The sequence below is a fragment of the Oncorhynchus keta genome, chromosome 26 (genome assembly GCF_023373465.1).
Source record: "Oncorhynchus keta strain PuntledgeMale-10-30-2019 chromosome 26, Oket_V2, whole genome shotgun sequence".
In the NCBI taxonomy this organism is placed as follows: domain Eukaryota; kingdom Metazoa; phylum Chordata; class Actinopteri; order Salmoniformes; family Salmonidae; genus Oncorhynchus; species Oncorhynchus keta.
This window is the reverse complement of record NC_068446.1, coordinates 4,236,171-4,257,525: the sequence shown is the minus strand read 5'-3', so window position 1 is coordinate 4,257,525 and position 21,355 is coordinate 4,236,171.

The window sequence follows — 21,355 nt, the reverse complement described above, 5'->3', positions numbered from 1 at the left end:
AATGTGAATTATTTATGTGTATTATAATTCATGGACATTTATTTGTAGGGGTTTGTACATTTGGGCAAATCAAGTGGGACATTTAAGTGGACATTACAAACTTTAGAAGTCTTTATAAACCTTGAATACATGTTTTCATTTCCTGCTGTGCAGGACAATTCTCAGCAACGAAAGAGTGATCAAATTAAGTCTCTATGTGCTCCCTTTATCCGCTGGCCATGGGCATTTTCAAAGGCTCTCTGTTCCTAGCATGTGCATCTCACTTTCGCGACCTACAAACAATTGGACTAATGGACTAATGGTGTACTGTAGAAGGGGAGTAATGGGCTCTCCGTTATGTGGTGTTAGGCTCTCAGCAGTGTATTGGCAGCATTAACGGTTTTGGTTGTCAACACGTCCGGGTGACCCAGTTGTCCAGGACATAACCTAGTTGAGGCAACAATGGATGTTCAGTGATGTCCCCGCTTTTTCTCTCTTTCCATGACCAGTGCTGCTGCTTGTGTGTTTGAGTTTGTGAGTGCTAGTGTGTGCGTGTGTTCGCACGCATTTGTGCATGTGTGTTGGGATTGGCCATTCAGTGCAATTGAAAACTGGGGTGTAGATCGCAGAGCGGAACAGAAGTATGTGTGTATCCGGAGATGAGATTGGACAGGGAGAGAGAACAAGAGAGGAAGAGATCAGTGAATAGGGCTGTTGCAGTGACCGTATTACCGGCACACCATGACCGCAGTGAGATTCCATGTGACCATTGAGTCACGGGAATCTCCTTTCATGCACTCTGGACATGCATTGGTAGTATCCGATTCGCTAACGGCCATCAGGTCCCAATGGACTGGTACTCAGGGCTCGATTGTCCCTCTAACCACTCAATGCAAATGCAAACAAAACATCACATCACACACTAATCATCAAAACAGCATCATGCTTTTAAAACTCACCTCACTGTGAGTTGCGAGCGTTGCAAAATAAATGTACACATACATGTTATTCAATCATTTCATCCAAACGTTAAAATAGAACTTCCTTTTATTTTTGACGTGCAGCTTGTCCCGCCTCTCCCATCTCCTCATTGGTTTTTAGGAGCATATACCCACATGGGTAATTGAAAGCAGAACTGAGGTTCATACTCCAGGCCAGTTGGTGGTGGTAATGCACCTTAAAGTTGGTTGCCAGCCGTCATATAATATAAAAAGTCAGAAGAAGAAGACGGCAGAAGAAGACTGGTGGAAATGCACCAACAGACAAGAGATGGCGGAAGCAGAAGTGTCGCTTGAAGCTGGAAGCAGAAGTGTCGCTGGAAGCAGAAGTGTCGCTTGAAGCTGGAAGCAGAAGTGTCGCTTGAAGCTGGAAGCAGAAGTGTCGCTTGAAGCTGGAAGCAGAAGTGTCGCTTGAAGCTGGAAGCGGAGTAAAGTTAGCGAGAAAGATCAGTGGACAACAATGAAGTCCAAGAATGGAACAAACTTTGCTAAAGTGTTGTCCGGGTTAGGGAAGGGTTTCGCCGGGATGTCCTTGACACATCGCGCTCTAGCGACTCTTGTGGCGGGCCGGGAGCACGCTGACTTCGGTCGCCAGTTTTATGGTTCTCTGACACATTGGTGCGGCTGGCTTCACACAGTGTGTCAAGAAGCAGTGCGGCTTGGCAGGGCCGTCTTTCGGAGGATGCATGGCTCGCGACCTTCGCCTCTCGCGAGTCCTTACGGGAGTTGCAGCGATAGGACAAGACCTACTACCAATTGGTATAAAAAGTACAAAAAAAAATACAAGGAAAGGTGGATGCAGCCAAAGTAATCAGGAGTTGTATGGTGTTGATATCGTCTGTATCTAAAGAGAAAAAGGAGTGTGCATTGTGGCTCGCGACATGATCTACGCATGATGTGGACAGCTTTGATTTTCGGAGCAGGGTACTGGTAAAAGGTGTTCTCTGGCATCCCATTGGACATTGATAATACATATCTTAGGCAAAAAATTCCAGGATAATTCCAGTTTACGTCGATTGACCTGTATAGAGAATGGGACAAATTAGCAGTTTATCTGTATTGTTGTTTGATGAAGAGTATCTACTACCCTATGTAAAAGCTGGGATACAGTTGAAGTCGGAAATGTACATACACTTAGGTTGGAGTCAATAAACCTCGTTTTTCAACCACTCCACACATTTCTTGTTAACAAACTATAGGTTAGGACATAGGTTAGGACATCTACATTTGTGCAAGTCATTTTTCCAACAACTGTTTACAGACAGATTATTTCACTTATAATTCACTGCATCACAATTCCAGTTGCTCAGAAGTTTACATACACTAAGTTGACTGTGCCTTTAATAACAGCTTGGATAATTCCAGAAAATTATCCCGCTCCCCTTTACCGTGTGTTTAAAAATAAACCATGAGTCCTTCTCCACCGATTGCTCAGTTTGGCCGGGCGGCCAGTTCTGAGAAGAGATTTGGTGGCTCAAAACTTCAACCCTACAGCACACATCATTTACATTACATTTACATTTAAGTCATTTAGCAGACGCTCTTATCCAGAGCGACTTACAAATTGGTGCATACACCTTATGACAACCAGTGGAACAGCCACTTGCATCTAAATCTTGTTGGGGGGGTGAGAAGGATTACTTACCCTTACTTACCCTATCCTAGGTATTCCTTGAAGAGGTGGGGTTTCAGGTGTCTCCGGAAGGTGGTGATTGACTCCGCTGTCCTGGCGTCGTGAGGGAGTTTGTTCCACCATTGGGGGCCAGAGCAGCGAACAGTTTTGACTGGGCTGAGCGGGAACTGTACTTCCTCAGTGGTAGGGAGGCGAGCAGGCCAGAGGTGGATGAACGCAGTGCCCTTGTTTGGGTGTAGGGCCTGATCAGAGCCTGGAGGTACTGAGGTGCCGTTCCCCTCACAGCTCCGTAGGCGAGCACCATGGTCTTGTAGCGGATGCGAGCTTCAACTGGAAGCCAGTGGAGAGAGCGGAGGAGCGGGGTGACGTGAGAGAACTTGGGAAGGTTGAACACCAGACGGGCTGCGGCGTTCTGGATGAGTTGTAGGGGTTTAATGGCACAGGCAGGGAGCCCAGCCAACAGCGAGTTGCAGTAATCAAGACGGGAGATGACAAGTGCCTGGATTAGGACCTGCGCCGCTTCCTGTGTGAGGCAGGGTCGTACTCTGCGGATGTTGTAGAGCATGAACCTACAGGAACGGGACACCGCCTTGATGTTAGTTGAGAACGTCAGGGTGTTGTCCAGGATCACGCCAAGGTTCTTAGCGCTCTGGGAGGAGGACACAATGGAGTTGTCAACCGTGATGGCGAGATCATGGAACGGGCAGTCCTTCCCCGGGAGGAAGAGGAGCTCCGTCTTGCTGAGGTTCAGCTTGAGGTGGTGATCCGTCATCCACACTGATATGTCTGCCAGACATGCAGAGATGCGATTCGCCACCTGGTCATCAGAAGGGGGAAAGGAGAAGATTAATTGTGTGTCGTCTGCATAGCAATGATAGGAGAGACCATGTGAGGTTATGACAGAGCCAAGTGACTTGGTGTATAGCGAGAATAAGAGAGGGCCTAGAACAGAGCCCTGGGGGACACCAGTGGTGAGAGCGCGTGGTGAGGAGACAGATTCTCGCCACGCCACCTGGTAGGAGCGACCTGTCAGGTAGGACGCAATCCAAGCGTGGGCCGCGCCGGAGATGCCCAACTCGGAGAGGGTGGAGAGGAGGATCTGATGGTTCACAGTATCGAAGGCAGCCGATAGGTCTAGAAGGATGAGAGCAGAGGAGAGAGAGTTAGCTTTAGCAGTGCGGAGCGCCTCCGTTATACAGAGAAGAGCAGTCTCAGTTGAATGACTAGTCTTGAAACCTGACTGATTTGGATCAAGAAGGTCATTCTGAGAGAGATAGCGGTAGAGCTGGCCAAGGACGGCACGCTCAAGAGTTTTGGAGAGAAAAGAGAAAAGGGATACTGGTCTGTAGTTGTTGACATCGGAGGGATCGAGTGTAGGTTTTTTCAGAAGGGGTGCAACTCTCGCTCTCTTGAAGACGGGAGGGACGTAGCCAGCGGTCAGGGATGAGTTGATGAGCGAGGTGAGGTAAGGGAGAAGGTCTCCGGAAATGGTCTGGAGAAGAGAGGAGGGGATAGGGTCAAGCGGGCAGGTTGTTGGGCGGCCGGCCGTCACAAGACGCGAGATTTCATCTGGAGAGAGAGGGGAGAAAGAGGTCAGAGCATAGGGTAGGGCAGTGTGAGCAGAACCAGCGGTGTCGTTTGACTTAGCAAACGAGGATCGGATGTCATCGACCTTCTTTTCAAAATGGTTGACGAAGTCATCTGCAGAGAGGGAGGAGGGAGGGGGGGAGGATTCAGGAGGGAGGAGAAGGTGGCAAAGAGCTTCCTAGGGTTAGAGGCAGATGCTTGGAATTTAGAATGGTAGAAAGTGGCTTTAGCAGCAGAGACAGAGGAGGAAAATGTAGAGAGGAGGGAGTGAAAGGATGCCAGGTCCGCAGGGAGGCGAGTTTTCCTCCATTTCCGCTCGGCTGCCCGGAGCCCTGTTCTGTGAGCTCGCAATGAGTCGTCGAGCCACGGAGCGGGAGGGGAGGACCGAGCCGGCCTGGAGGATAGGGGACATAGGGAGTCAAAGGATGCAGTAAGGGAGACATTGAGAGACATCAATTGATTAATGGACTGCTGAATGTATAATATCAGATAGCTTTCACATATTAGCCATTTATGGGACTCACTTAGATAATTAATTTGATGATACAGCAGTAGCAATACATACAAGGACATAACATCCATAGAAGAGACAGCTTATGGGGAAGGTGTTGTATATATTCCATATCCCTGTAAAGCTTAGAGGAGATCTTATAGGGGAGGTGTTGCTGTATATATTCAGAGCCATATCCCTGTAATTCTTAGAGAAGATCTTATGTCAAGTGTTATTGAAGTGTTGTGGTTGCAGGTTCACTTGGCACATCTTAATCCTTTTCTTTTGGGGTGTTGCTAAAGGCCACCAAGTGCTAACAGTCAGTATCTAAATAATATGTGTGAAATGCTAGATAGTGTATGTGATGTAAACAGAGAGGTTTACTTTCTTGGGGATCTGACGATTGACTGGTTTTCATCAAGCTGTCCACTCAAGGGGAAGCTTCTCACTGTAACCAGTGCCTGTAATCTGGTTCAGGTTATTAATCAACCTACCTAGTGTTTACAAACACTACTGGAACAAGATCATCCACATGTATCTTTCACATTTGTACTAATACTGTAGGACTTTGTTCTAAAGCTGTATCCGTACCCATTGAATGCAGTGATCATATCCAGGAAATCTGGGCCTAAAATAGTGTATAATATTTTGCTGTGACTTTTGTGGATGATGTTAGAAAAATATTTGTTGGTCTGATATGACCAACAAATACACTGCTCAAAAAAATAAAGGGAACACTTAAACAACACAATGTAACTCCAAGTCAATCACACTTCTGTGAAATCAAACTGTCCACTTAGGAAGCAACACTGATTGACAATAAATTTCACATGCTGTTGTGCAAATGGAATAGACAACAGGTGGAAATTATAGGCATTTAGCAAGACACCCCCAATAAAGGAGTGGTTCTGCAGGTGGGGACCACAGACCACTTCTCAATTCCTATGCTTCCTGGCTGATGTTTTGGTCACTTTTGAATGCTGGCGGCGTGCTTTCACTCTAGTGGTAGCATGAGACGGAGTCTACAACCCACACAAGAGGCTCAGGTAATGCAGCTCATCCAGGATGGAACATCAATGCGAGCTGTGGCAAGAATGTTTGCTGTGTCTGTCGGCGTAGTGTCCAGAGCATGGAGGCGCTACCAGGAGACAGGCCAGTACATCAGGAGATGTGGAGGAGGCCGTAGGAGGGCAACAACCCAGCAGCAGGACCGCTACCTCCGCCTTTGTGCAAGGAGGACCAGGAGGAGCACTGCCAGAGCCCTGCAAAATGAACTCCAGCAAGCCACAAATGTGCATGTGTCTGCTCAAACGGTCAGAAACAGACTCCAAGAGGGTGGTATGAGGGCCCGACACCGTGCCAGAGAACACCAAGATTGGGGGGGCTAGAGAGCGTGCTATGGAGTAGACGTCCTTTGCTAGAGCTCCGCTCCATTTTGAAACAAATTAGTATTTATCTTAACCTCTCACGACCTATATCTTCAAACAAATATGACAAAGGGAAAAGGCACCAGAAAAGGGAGCGCTAAACAAGATAATTTGAATGAGATAGACAGCGAACCAATTTCAACGTCGCCAACCCACGAGGAGTTAGCTGAAGAGGCTAGCTTCCAAGAGATCCCCACAGAGCCTACGCAAACTGACATACTGGCTGCCATAAACTCACTAAGCAAGAAGGTGGACACAAGGTTGGCTGATATCTCAAAGAGTATTGGGACTTTGGCCGAAACTGTGAAGGCAACTCAGAGAAGGGTGCATGAGGTTGAGCAGACGACAGTCGAACACGAGGCCAGGCTACAGGGCATAGAGAAACAGTGTGCAACGTTCAAAAATGACAACAAAACCCTGAAAGCCCGACTGGAAATGCTTGAGTCGCATTCAAGACGCCAGAACATCCGAATATGTGGGATCCAGGAGGACACTGAGAAAGGGAAACCCACTGAATTTGTCTCGGAGCTGATACAGGCATTGCTGGGGAGTGAACACTTCAAAACTGCCATCCTGATCGACCGCGCACACAGATCTCAGGCAACGAAGCCGGCCAAGGGCGGGCCACCAAGGCCGGGCCACCAAGGCCGGGCCACCAAGGCCATTCATTGTACAGCTGCACTATCCCCAGACCAGGGATCTCATCCTCAAGTTGGCTGGTCAAAAGTTCCCCCTTAACTTCAACGGAGCCAGGGTGTCTTTCTACCAAGATCTTACTTTGGAGGTGAGGAACCAACGGAAAGAGTGTGATGAGGTACGCAACAAATGCAGGGCGGCCAACATCCGATATGGATTCCTCTTCCCAGCCCGGTTTAAGGTGACAGTCGAAGGATCAACACGTACGTTTGACAACCCAAAAGAGGCCGATCTGTTCTTGACAAGCAAGCTCCCTGGCTGAGGATACAGAACGGCTGTGTCAGCCGGCTAAATGACCAAATACAGGCCGATCTGTTCTTGACAAGCAAGCTCCCTGGCTGAGGATACAGAACGGCTGTGTCAGCCGGCTAAATGACCAAATACAGGCCGATCTGTTCTTGACAAGCAAGCTCCCTGGCTGAGGATACAGAACGGCTGTGTCAGCCGGCTAATTGACCAAATACAGGCCAGGAATGTGTTTGGATTTCCGGACTATGTCTTTTCGATTAGAAGATCAGAATTTGGGACTTATGATTGGTGAGATGTTGTGGCTAATATAGCATTGTTTGGCACATCATGTTTTAGCGCCATTCACCCCTAACGTGAGAGTTAAGTGTTAAGTGTTATTTAATATTAGCGTATATGCGGCGCATCTATAGACGACGAGTTAGTTCAAGCTGTATGTCTAGACACCCTAAGGTTTGTGTGTTAGCCAAGGAGTGCTTCGTTTGGGGAAGTCACTCAGTAAAGGGACGGGAGGGGGATGGGGTATGTGTTTTATGTTCACGTTTATTATTAGTACAGGTGGCATGACAAGCTCCGGCACGGCGGGACATTTTTCTTCTGAGTTTTGTATGACAGCAACAATTTGCTCTAAAATAAGAAATGCCACATGGTGACAGAGCAGACCAGGTGGAATAAAGATAGTCAGCTGGAACTGTAATGGTTTAGGGCATGTGGTGAAACGAGCTCAGGTTCTCTCATCTTAAATCACTGGGTGCCGACATAGTGCTTCTTCAAGACACTCATATTAAACGCTTCGCTCAGGTCAAGCTACGAGTCGGCTGGATCGGTCAGATATACCAGTCTAACTTTGATGCAAAAGCGAGAGGGGTAGCAATCCTGATAAGGAAAAACATTCAGTTTGTTTACTCCTCCTCGATTTCAGATCCTAATGGTCGGTATATTATTGTGGCTGGTACACTGAATTCGAAACCAGTAACCTTGGTCAATTTATATGGAGCCAACTTCGATGATCCATTATTTTTTCAAAGGGTATTTAAGGACATGCCAAATATCTCGGATTCAAGTGTTATTGTTGGAGGGGACTTTAACTGTACGTTAGATCATCTTTTAGATAAACAGCTATCAAGGTCACTTCAACAATCAAATGCCAGTGTCTGTCTAAATACATTGATGACAAACCTTAACATTGTCGATATTTGGAGACTGACGCACCCAACAGACAGGGATTACTCTTTCTTTTCATCAGTTCATAAATCATATTCCAGAATTGACTATTTTTTGTTGGACTCCAAACTAATTTCAGCAGCTGAGTCGGTTACCTATCACCCTATTCTAATTACGGACCACTCTCCTGTGTCCATGGTGCTGAAACTCGACAATATGTCGACAGGTCGGCGACCGTGGCGCTTAGACGCATACCTGCTGAAAGATGAGGCTTTTTGTCAGTATTTGAAGGAGCAGATTGCCTTTTTCCTCAGAACTAACGACACGGGGGATGTTGACGACTCCACCCTTTGGGAATCTCTAAAGGCTGTGATTAGAGGTTACATTATTTCTTATACATCAGAGAGGAAGAAACGCGTCAATACTAGGCTGAGAGAAATTGAAAGAGAGTTAGGGGAACAGGAGAACCATTTTAGGACGAATTCCTCGTATACAGTCCTTGAGAAGATCACAAAGTTAAAATATGAATACAATACCATCCTTTCGAAACGGGTGGGCTCTTTACTTGCTAGAACGCAACAAAGTTATTTTGAACTGGGTGACAAACCACATAAATTATTAGCAAGACAGCTAAGGCATGTACAGGCATCTAGAGCTATTCACAAAATAAAAGACAAGAAGGGTAAAATAGTAACAGATCCGAAGGGTATTAATAAATGCTTTGCGCAGTTTTACTCAGAGCTATACCAATCAAAATGCGATGCTACTGATCCACAAACTATGGAACGCTTTCTCGCTGAATGTGATCTTCCTAAACTAGACAGGGGGCCAGCTGCTGCACTCGATGCAAGGATAACGTTTAGAGGAAATTAACACAGCGATAGCACAATTTCCAAAAAGCAAGGCCCCTGGGCCCGATGGATATGTAATAGAATTCTATAAGAAGTACTGCGCCAGTCTAGCTCCACTTATGTTGCGAATGTTTAAACAATCCAAAGAAAATGCCAAACTCCCTCAAACACTGTATGAGGCTACAATAGCACTGATCTTGAAAAAAGATAGAGATTCCATGGAGTTGTCGTCTTGTCGCCCCGTGTCGTTACTCCCCATAGAAAACAAGGTGTTGACAAAGATATTGGCAAACCGATTGAAAACATATATTTCTGACATCATACATCCTGACCAGACAGGTTTTATCCCGGGCCGACATATACACTACAATTTGAGACGTCTTTTCAACGTAATGTATCACGATCATAAGGTTGAGGCAGTGGTAATACCTCTTGATGCAGAGAAGGCGTTTGACCGTATTGAGTGGAAATATATGATGTCGGTTCTAGAGCACTTCGGGTTCGGAAAGGAATTTATTAATTGGATAAGAATTATTTATGCACACCCAATGGCGTCCGTGGTAACCAATCAAGAAATGTCGCAGTCATTCCGCTTGTTCAAGGGGTGCCGACAGGGGTGCCCTATTTCGCCTGTTCTCTTCGCTATAGCCATGGAACCCCTTGCTACTTGCATTCGGGCATTTGCCGATATAGCTTCTGTTAAAATAAAGGACACACAGCAGAACATTTCCCTACATGCAGACGATGTTCTTTTGTTTTTGTCCAAGCCTAAAACTTCTATTCCACCCTTACTTAACTTGATAAACACATTTGTCTCCTTCTCTGGCTACAAGATAAACTGGCAAAAAAGTGAGTTGATGCCAATATCACGGCCTGTGGATATGCAATTTCTGCAATCTACCCCGTTTAGAACGGTGATGGACAAGTTCACAAGCCTTGGCATTGTAGTGACAAGAGACCTTGATCAGCTATTGAAAGCGAATTGGGACATGAAAATAAAGCAGCTTAATCAAAATATAGATTTTTGGAAAACTCTGCCTATCTCCTTGGTTGGTCGTATAAACGCTATTAAAATGGTTGTCCTACCCATGTTTCTTTACCTCTTCCAATGTCTACCCAATTTCATACCACAAAGCTATTTTAAGAAACTGGATTCAATAGTAACTCCATTTTTATGGGATAACAAGGCAGCCAGAATTTCAAAGAAGCATTTATGCAAGTACAAATTAGAGGGGGGCTTTGGCCTTCCTCACTTTAAACTGTATTATTGGGCTGCTAATCTGAACATTGTGTCTTTCTGGAGGGAAAGTTTACCTGCGATGAGACAGAAGGATATGCCTGCATGGCTTTTGATTGAGCAGGTCTCCTGTCAACGTTCCTCACTCCCTGCACTTGTTAATAGCCCATCATATGTGAAGAAATCCACTTATGACTCTAACCCAGTCATTTGTCATACGCTTAGGATCTGGAAACAGATTAGGCATTTTCTTCACATACCCACTGTATACATTGACAGCCCGATTTGCCTGAATCATGCTTTCCACCCCGCATTGGATGATGTGGTGTTTTCACAGTGGAGGGAGAAGGGGCTCACAACAATCTGTCATCTATACATAGATGGTCAGTTAGCTTCATTTCAACAATTACAGGGAAAGTTCAACATGCCAACAACACATTATTTCAGATACCTCCAAATCAGGAATTTCGTAAGGACACATATCCCACAGTATGGCATGAAGCCAAATAGTCCTGCATTAGATAGCTTGATCCTTGTCAAACCCCATTCAAAAGGGTCGGTCTCTAGACTGTATGATGTGCTACAGGCCCACATATAGGTATCCACAGACACCATTAAAAGGGCTTGGGAACAAGAACTTGGGTCAGAAATCTCAGATGAGGACTGGGTAGAAGCTCTCAGGAATATAAACCACAGTTCAGTGAATGCCAGACACAACCTTGTACAGTTTAAGGTGATACACAGGTTACATTACTCAAAAGTAAAACTGCATAAAATATTCCCGGACACCTCACCACTGTGTGAGAGGTGCAAGCAGGATGAGGGGACGTTGACCCACTTATTCTGGACATGTCCTAAATTACATGTTTACTGGGCTCTCATTGTTGATTATTTATCTAGAGCCTTTGCTAGCCCCAGACCCATTGACCGCTCTGTTTGGTACAGTTGATGGGAATAACCACGAAGGGAAAGCTGTCTCTCTTTGTACTCTATTAGCCAAAAGGCTCATATTGCAATTTTGGAAACTGGAGACTGTACCCACCTTTGAAATGTGGTTACGGGATTTAGGGAATGTAATACATATGGGAAAGATTCGATACAATAGCTCCAATAGAAGTCCAATATTTTACCAAATATGGCAGCCGATACTGGATAAATAGTCTAGTCCCGCTTCATAACTGGGTTGACGATCTGCTGCTACTCTGTGCTGTACTCCACTCAATATTTATTTTTGGCTTAACTACACTGCTTGTAATGACTATAGTCAATAGTCATATAGTCATTATAGTGTAATGACTATAGGCTGTCTTCTTATACATGTACCACATAATAGAATTTTGTTTTATTTTGTGTATGAGTGAGTTGTTTTGTTTTGTCCTCTAAATTGGCCATCCCATTCAACAGTACAATGAATGTCATTGTTAGTATTGCTGTCTTTTTTATTTGATTTTTTATTGTCAAATAATAAACATATTATAAAAAATAAATAAAAATAAAAAAAGATTGGCAAATTCGCCACTGGCGCCCTGTGCTCTTCACAGATGAAAGCAGGTTCACACTGAACACATGTGACAGACGGGACAGTCTGGAGACGCCGTGGAGAACGTTCTGCTGCCTGCAACATCCTCCAGCATGACCGGTTTGGCAGTGGGTAAGTCATGGTGTGGGGTGGCATTTCTTTGGGGGGCCGCACAGCCCTCCATGTGCTCGCCAGAGGTAGCCTGGCTGCCATTGGGTACCGAGATGAGATCCTCAGACCCCTTGTGAGACCATATGCTGGTGTGGTTGGCCCTGGGTTCCTCCTAACGCAAGACAATGCTAGACCTCATGTGCCTGGAGTGGGTCAGCTGTTCCTGCAAGAGGAAGGCATTGATGCTATTGACTGGCCCGCCCGTTCTCCAGTCCTGAATCCAATTGAGCACATCTGGGACATCATGTCTTGCTCCATCCACCAAAACCACGTTGCACCACAGACTGTCCAGGAGTTGGCGGATGCTTTAGTCCAGGTCTGGGAGGAGATCCCTCAGGACACAGACCAGTATCCCTTCTTTCTTTTCTCTCCAAAACTCTTGAACGTGCCGTCCTTGGCCAGCTCTCCCGCTATCTCTCTCAGAATGACCTTCTTGATCCAAATCAGTCAGGTTTCAAGACTAGTCATTCAACTGAGACTGCTCTTCTCTGTATCACGGAGGCGCTCCGCACTGCTAAAGCTAACTCTCTCTCCTCTGCTCTCATCCTTCTAGACCTATCGGCTGCCTTCGATACTGTGAACCATCAGATCCTCCTCTCCACCCTCTCCGAGTTGGGCATCTCCGGCGCGGCCCACGCTTGGATTGCGTCCTACCTGACAGGTCGCTCCTACCAGGTGGCGTGGCGAGAATCTGTCTCCTCACCACGCGCTCTCACCACTGGTGTCCCCCAGGGCTCTGTTCTAGGCCATCTCCTATTCTCGCTATACACCAAGTCACTTGGCTCTGTCATAACCTCACATGGTCTCTCCTATCATTGCTATGCAGATGACACACAATTAATCTTCTCCTTTCCCCCTTCTGATGACCAGGTGGCGAATCACATCTCTGCATGTCTGGCAGACATATCAGTGTGGATGACGGATCACCACCTCAAGCTGAACCTCGGCAAGACGGAGCTGCTCTTCCTCCCGGGGAAGGACTGCCCGTTCCATGATCTCGCCATCACGGTTGACAACTCCATTGTGTCCTCCTCCCAGAGCGCTAAGAACCTTGGCGTGATCCTGGACAACACCCTGTCGTTCTCAACTAACATCAAGGCGGTGGCCCGTTCCTGTAGGTTCATGCTCTACAACATCCGCAGAGTACGACCCTGCCTCACACAGGAAGCGGCGCAGGTCCTAATCCAGGCACTTGTCATCTCCCGTCTGGATTACTGCAACTCGCTGTTGGCTGGGCTCCCTGCCTGTGCCATTAAACCCCTACAACTCATCCAGAACGCCGCAGCCCGTCTGGTGTTCAACCTTCCCAAGTTCTCTCACGTCACCCCGCTCCTCCGCTCTCTCCACTGGCTTCCAGTTGAAGCTCGCATCCGCTACAAGACCATGGTGCTTGCCTACGGAGCTGTGAGGGGAACGGCACCTCAGTACCTCCAGGCTCTGATCAGGCCCTACACCCAAACAAGGGCACTGCGTTCATCCACCTCTGGCCTGCTCGCCTCCCTACCACTGAGGAAGTACAGTTCCCGCTCAGCCCAGTCAAAACTGTTCGCTGCTCTGGCTCCCCAATGGTGGAACACACTCCCTCACGACGCCAGGACAGCGGAGTCAATCACCACCTTCCGGAGACACCTGAAACCCCACCTCTTTAAGGAATACCTAGGATAGGATAAAGTAATCCTTCTCACCCCCCTTAAAAGATTTAGATGCACTATTGTAAAGTGGCTGTTCCACTGGATGTCATAAGGTGAATGCACCAATTTGTAAGTCGCTCTGGATAAGAGCGTCTGCTAAATGACTTAAATGTAAATGTAATGTAATGTAATGTAATGACACCATTTGCCACCTCATCAGGAGCATGCCCAGGCGTTGTAGGGAGGCCATACAGGCACGTGGAGGCCACACACACTACTGAGCCTCATTTGGACTTGTTTTAAGGATATTACATCAAAGTTGGATCAGCCTGTAGTGTGGTTTTCCACTTTAATTTTGAGTGTGACTCCAAATCCAGAACCTCCATGGGTTGATAAATTTGATTTCCATTGATAATTTTTGTGTGATATTGTTGTCAGCACATTCAACTATGTAAAGAAAAAAGTATTTAATAAGAATATTTCATTAATTCAGATCTAAGATGTGTTATTTTAGTGTTACATTTATTTTATTGAGCAGTGTAGTTATTCCATTCAAAATGTATACCTTCACCAATTTGGCCACTTGGGTACATTTGGGCTACTTGTGTGGGACACCTGGGTGACTTCATGATAAATGTCATGTAGCACACTCATTTTGGAAGTTATCATTCTGAAACTTTGCACAAGTACTGTTGCCCTCTTGTGTTTTTCACTGAAATTGTCCCCATCATCCTATCTGAATGTTTGTTTTGTCTTGTTCATTTCAAAGATGATGATACAACAATAAAAATTAAAAAACACGTTTTTTTCATTGTATTATCTAAACCAGATCTATTGTGTTATATTCTCCTACATTCAATTCACATTTACACAAACTTCAGAGTGTTTTCTTTAAAAGTAAACCATGAATATGCATATCCTTGGTCCTGGGCCTGAGCTACACGCAGTTAGCTTTGGGTAGTTCTTCAGGCGGAAATTGAAAAAAGTAGGGGGGTAGCTGTAAGAGGTTTTAAACAAAGCCTGTGTGTCCATGTATGCTGATGATTCAACCATATACGCATCAGCAACCACAGCTATTGAAGTCCATGAAACCCTTAACAGAGTTGCAGTCTGTTTTGGGATGGGTGGCCAGTAATAAACTGGTCCTGAACATCTCTAAAACTAAAGCATTTGGTACAAGTCATTCCCTAAATTCTAGATCTCAGCTGAATATTGTAATGAATGGTGTGGCTGTTGAACAAGTTGAGGAGACTAAATTACTTGGCGTTACCATAGATTCTAAACTGTCATGGTCAAAACATATAGATTCAATGTTTGTAAAGCTGGGGAGAGGTCTGTCCATAATAAAGACACCACACTCCAAAAAGCAAGTCCTGCAGGCTCTAGTTTTGTCTTATCTTGATTATTGTCTAGTCGTGGGGTCGAGGGCTGCAAGGAAATACCTAGTTAAGCTGCAGTTGTCTCAGAACAGGGCGGCACGTCTTGCTCTTCATTGTAATCAGAGGGCTGATATAAATACTATGCATGCCAGTCTCCCTTTGTTAAGAGTTGAGGAGAGACTGACTGCATCACTTATTTGAATAAGAAACGTGTTGAAAATCCCAAATTGTTTGCATTTTCAACTTCCATACAGCTCTGACATTTGTGTTTATGTTAATTAATGGTAAATTACCATGAGTCCGGCAGTCTTTTGCATTCTATTAACCTATTGACAAAATGTCATGACCACCACAGTCCTATCAGTGATAAGGTCAGGATGTGAGGAATCTGAACAGAGAGCCAGGGAGGAGGTGAGAGGGCAGTAGACTGTCATCTCAAGACCCTAATCAGAGGCCAAACACTCACCCTTTCATTTCTCTCTTACTCTCTCTCTCGCCATTCGCATTCTGTTCCTACCTCTTCTATTCTTTCTTTCTCTAGCTCTCCTCTCTCACCCTCTTGCCCTCTCTCTGCTATTCTCTTTCAGGACTACTTAGACTGGGTTGGCCTGTGAAAACATCTGAGTGCTGTTGTCAATCTTCCTGAAGCTACATGCTGTCAGGCAGAGTAAGAGTACAGCTTAGTGAGGGGCTTTACATTCCCCACTAAATCCATTCAACCAACCGCCTTACATCAGCGCCAGGCAACACAAATGAAGAGGTTTTTACCCCTATTTACACACTAAAAGGATAGAAGAATCAAAGCACTCTGAAGGACGGAGAGAGAGAAGGGGAGAGAAAAAGAGAGGAAAAGAGAAGAGGATTTTCTCATTTCATTTGTGGACATGTGTTTTTTGTCTGTGTGAACTTGCCATGATCTGACTTTTGACTCTGATATAATGTCCTGAAAGCAAAGCCCACAACTACATGCCAGGAGGCATCTGAAGAGGAACTTTGAATTAATGATGAAAAACCAAGACTGACAGGTGGCACAGTGAGGTCAAATTAAGCGCAGCTGTTAAGTTATAACAGCTGCTGCTTTCTCCAACTTGATGAAAGTGTATTGATCACCCCAAAACCCTTCACAGTAACAATCAGAAAAGGGATGGAGGATTTCTTCCTTGAATCGGCAGTGAAAGGTTAGGGCACATTTTATTTGGATATCAAACTATCACCTGCAAATCTACTGACAAATGTTATGCGGGTGAACTTCTGGTGCACTTTTCTGGTCTATTCAGACTCTGCAGAACTGGACAAGTTGTTGCTTAACCTTTGATCTGCTATCAATAGTTAAGCAGTGGCTGCCCTACTCCTCGTCTTACTCCTCCTTGTCCTCGTCCTCCTCCTTCTCTTTCTCCTCCACCATGCTGTTGAGGTCAGGGACAGTGCTTTGCTCCATGTGATCACTTCCAGATGATGATGGAAGGCATTCGCCTTGTAGATAAATCACAGATACCCTAAATGTTTATTTTTATGATTATTGCGATACCTAAGAGCTATTTCCTGGGAGGTGCATGGGACAGACGCCTTATGTGGAATGTTTGTGCAGGCTGCGGAGAGAATCCGTGGGGGCCATTTTCCAGATGGATAGAGCCATGCAGTAAAGGGGGGGGGGGGTCAGGGATGAGGACGGAGAGGGGAGACCGGGGGGGGTGCTGGGAGGCGATGATTATAACATAGATTTGTTCCACAGGCTGACAGTAGTGATAAATATGCAGACAGCACCTGGGCTTTGAATCACTGGTGGAGATGGGAGCTGATCGGACAGTAGGAACAATTCACAATACTTTACTTTAGGGATGCACCGATATGACATTTTTGGACGATACCGATATCTGATATTTTCCATGCATAAAAAAAACTCAATACAGATACCAATATTTAGTACAGTTAAATAGTTGAAACAAAGTGTTAATTTGTTCAGTTTGGAACAGATTGTTTAATAACTTGTAAATGACAAATCCATGAATGTAATTTATCGCACAACAGATATTCATGACACAAATGTTTTAGCTGCCCCGCATTACAAAGATGGTGAGGTTGTTGGTGGCTCTTCTTAAAAATGCTTTGAGATAAATATTGGTTTAAACTAAAAATCATTTTAGTTTTAACTGCTTGAAAAAACGACGGTCTCTATGCTGTCATAAACTGCTATAAATGGCATAACTTAAACTCTTCAAATGTTCTCAACTGACTTGACTAGTAAAATGCGAGCAAATTTACAACACAACTCATCTTCTCATCTTCCATTTAGGAAATGTAAAAAATAAACAAAAGAACAAAACTGTTTTGTGTTAAATGAAATGAAAATCTTGATCTATACCAGCCATGAATAAACAACTGAAATGTAACGCTCATCGGAAGAAGTGGACCAAGGTGCAGCGTGGTACGTGTTCATGATTCTTTATTTAATCCGAACACCAAACTAAACAACAAAAGAACAACGAACGTCAAGTTCTGAAGACGACACAGAGCTAACAAAAACCAACATCCACAACCTCAGGTGGCAAAACAGGCTGCCTAAGTATGATTCCCAATCAGAGACTACAACAGACAGCTGTCCCTGATTGAGAACCATACCCGGCCAAAACATAGAAACACAAATCCTAGAAATAAAGAACATAGAATGCCCACCCAAATCACACCCTGACCAAACCAAATAAAGACATTAAAAGGCTATCTAAGGTCAGGGTGTGACAGTACACCCCCCCCCCGGACTGGGGACCGTCGCCGGAGGCTCCGGGCTGGGGACCGACGCTGGAGGCTTCCTGCCATGGATCCTCACTGAAGCCTCCGGGCCATGGATCATCACTGGAGGCTTCGTGCCATGGATCCTCACTGAAGCCTCCGGGCCATGGATCATCACTGGAGGCTCCGTGCCATGGATCATCACTGGAGGCTTCGTGCCATGACTCCTCACTGGAGGCTCCGGGCCATGGATCATCACTGGAGGCTTCGTGCCATGGATCATCACTGGAGGCTCCGTGCCATGGATCATCACTGGAGGCTCCGTGCCATGGATCATCACTGGAGGCTTCGTGCCATGACTCCTCACTGGAGGCTCCGGGCCATGGATCATCACTGGAGGCTCCGTGCCATGGATCATCACTGGAGGCTCCGTGCCATGGATCATCACTGGAGGCTCCGTGCCATGGATCATCACTGGAGGCTCCGTGCCATGGATCATCACTGGAGGCTCCGTGCCATGGATCATCACTGGAGGCTCCGTGCCATGGATCATCACTGGAGGCTCCGTGCCATGGATCATCACTGGAGGCTCCGTGCCATGGATCATCACTGGAGGCTCCGTGCCATGGATCATCACTGGAGGCTTCGTGCCATGGATCATCACTGGAGGCTCCGTGCCATGGATCATCACTGGAGGCTCCTTGCCATGGATCATCACTGGAGGCACCGTGCCATGGATCATCACTGGAGGCTCCGTGTCATGGATCATCACTGGACCGTAGAGACGCACTGGAGGTCTGGAGAGTAGAGCTGGCACAACCCTTCCTGGCTGAATGCTCACCCTAGCCCGGCAACTGCGGGGCGTTGGCACAGGACGCACTGGGCTATGAGAGAGTGCACCGGAGACACAGTGCGCAGAGCCGGCGCAGGATATCCTGGACCGAAGAGACGCACTGGAGGCCAGATGCGCTGAGCCGGCACCATCCGTCCTGGCTGGATGCCCACTCTAGCCCGGGCCGATGCGGGGAGCTGGAATATAGCGCACCGGGCTATGAGTGCGCACTGGAGACACACTGTGCAGAGCCGCATAACATGGGGCCTGACTAGTCACACTCTCCCCACGGTAATCACCAGGAGCTCAGGTCTCCAACCTGACTCAGCCCATTTCCTCGTGTGCCACCCAAAACATTTTTGGGAGTGGCTTCTCGGGCTTCCGTGCTAGCTGCGTCCCCTCGTAATGCTGGGCCCCCTTTCTAGCTGCCTCCGCCTTCCTAGCTGCTCTCTAAGGTCAGGGCGTGACATGAAAAGCCATTGGGCTTCGTACATTTTTTTCCCCCCAGTGACTCTCGATGGCTGGGTTACAATATTACTGCCCATTTACAATTTTAACATTTGGCTAGAGGTTTTTCTTCAAAGAGGACCGGCTTGGTTTATTTTTCGTGTACAATGTGTGAAGCTGCACTGAAAAGGGCTCACTGTCCACACTGGCACAAGGAGCACCAAGATACTTACGCGCAGCTTTAGCTAGGATGGGAAAATGGTGCTTGTTACTTCTCCAGTATCCAAGTGCATCTTCATTTCTGGGAATAGTAGGTTCTGTCAGGTATGCTAGTATCTGCAAATAATGGGAAAGTGTGTGTGTGGGGTGTTTAGTACAATTAATACAACAACTTGCATTATTCTTGCATTCCAAAGGATCATTAGGCATAGATCAGTTCAGTCGTGTCATTCTCAACAAGGATGTCATCATACATGTCAAGCAGTGAAGATTTCAGCTCTGTCTGTCCATGGCCTCTTCTCTCATGGGTCCTCTTCCTCGTTGCGCGCTGTCATTGTGTCCGTTTCCATCTGGTCCAGCTGTGTCTGAAACATTTCACATAACCCTGTTTGTTGTCTGTATCGAAGTAGCGGTCCTTGTACCTAGCATCGAGCATGGTGGCGACACAGTAAAGAGGCTCAGAGAGAATGCCTGTTAAAGAAGTAGCGGTCCTTGTACCTAGCATCGAGCATGGTGGCGACACAGTAAAGAGGCTCAGAGAGAATGCCTGTTAAAGAAGTAGCGGTCCTTGTACCTAGCATCGAGCATGGTGGCGACACAGTAAAGAGGCTCAGAGAGAATGCCTGTTAAAGAAGTAGCGGTCCTTGTACCTAGCATCGAGCATGGTGGCGACACAGTAAAGAGGCTCAGAGAGAATGCCTGTTAAAGAAGTAGCGGTCCTTGTACCTAGCATCGAGCATGGTGGCGACACAGTAAAGAGGCTCAGAGAGAATGCCTGTTAAAGAAGTAGCGGTCCTTGTACCTAGCATCGAGCATGGTGGCAACACAGTAAAGAGGCTCAGAGAGAATGCCTGTTAAAGAAGTAGCGGTCCTTGTACCTAGCATCGAGCATGGTGGCAACACAGTAAAGAGGCTCAGAGAGAATGCCTGTTAAAGAAGTAGCGGTCCTTGTACCTAGCATCGAGCATGGTGGCAACACAGTAAAGAGTCTCAGAGAGAATGCCTGTTAAAGAAGTAGCGGTCCTTGTACCTAGCATCGAGCATGGTGGCGACACAGTAAAGAGGCTCAGAGATAATGCCTGTTAAAAAGTAGCGGTCCTTGTACCTATAGCATCGAGCATGGTGGCGACACAGTAAAGAGGCTCAGAGATAATGCCTGTTAAAAAGTAGCGGTCCTTGTACCTAGCATCGAGCATGGTGGCAACACAGTAAAGAGGCTCAGAGAGAATGCCTGTTAAAGAAGTAGCGGTCCTTGTACCTAGCATCGAGCATGGTGGCAACACAGTAAAGAGGCTCAGAGAGAATGCCTGTTAAAGAAGTAGCGGTCCTTGTACCTAGCATCGAGCATGGTGGCGACACAGTAAAGAGGCTCAGAGAGAATGCCTGTTAAAGAAGTAGCGGTCCTTGTACCTAGCATCGAGCATGGTGGCAACACAGTAAAGAGGCTCAGAGAGAATGCCTGTTAAAGAAGTAGCGGTCCTTGTACCTAGCATCGAGCATGGTGGCAACACAGTAAAGAGGCTCAGAGAGAATGCCTGTTAAAGAAGTAGCGGTCCTTGTACCTAGCATCGAGCATGGTGGCAACACAGTAAAGAGGCTCAGAGAGAATGCCTGTTAAAGAAGTAGCGGTCCTTGTACCTAGCATCGAGCATGGTGGCAACACAGTAAAGAGGCTCAGAGATAATGCCTGTTAAAGAAGTAGCGGTCCTTGTACCTAGCATCGAGCATGGTGGCAACACAGTAAAGAGGCTCAGAGAGAATGCCACCAAATTGCTTGTTCACAACCACTAGTAGAGTACCTTTTTTCAAGTTTGAACCACACGGTCTGTGTCGGCAGTTTTGTTGAGCAGGCATTTCAATGCCATGACTGAGGGTATCACGCAGTCGATGAGCTTATTTCTTGAGTCATTTGTTTGAATGGAGCTAGGAGTGTGTTCAATGAGAGTCCTCTGATTTGCACTGATTGTTGCAGGTAACTCATATCTGGCTGCGTACACGCCAAGCACGCCAGCAGCCTCTCCATCATGTAAAAAGTACTGTTCCATCTAGTGGAAATGTCTTGCTTTAGCTTTGTCGCTTTCACTCCAACCTGCTCCTGTATTGCTTGCAGGCGGCTGTATGC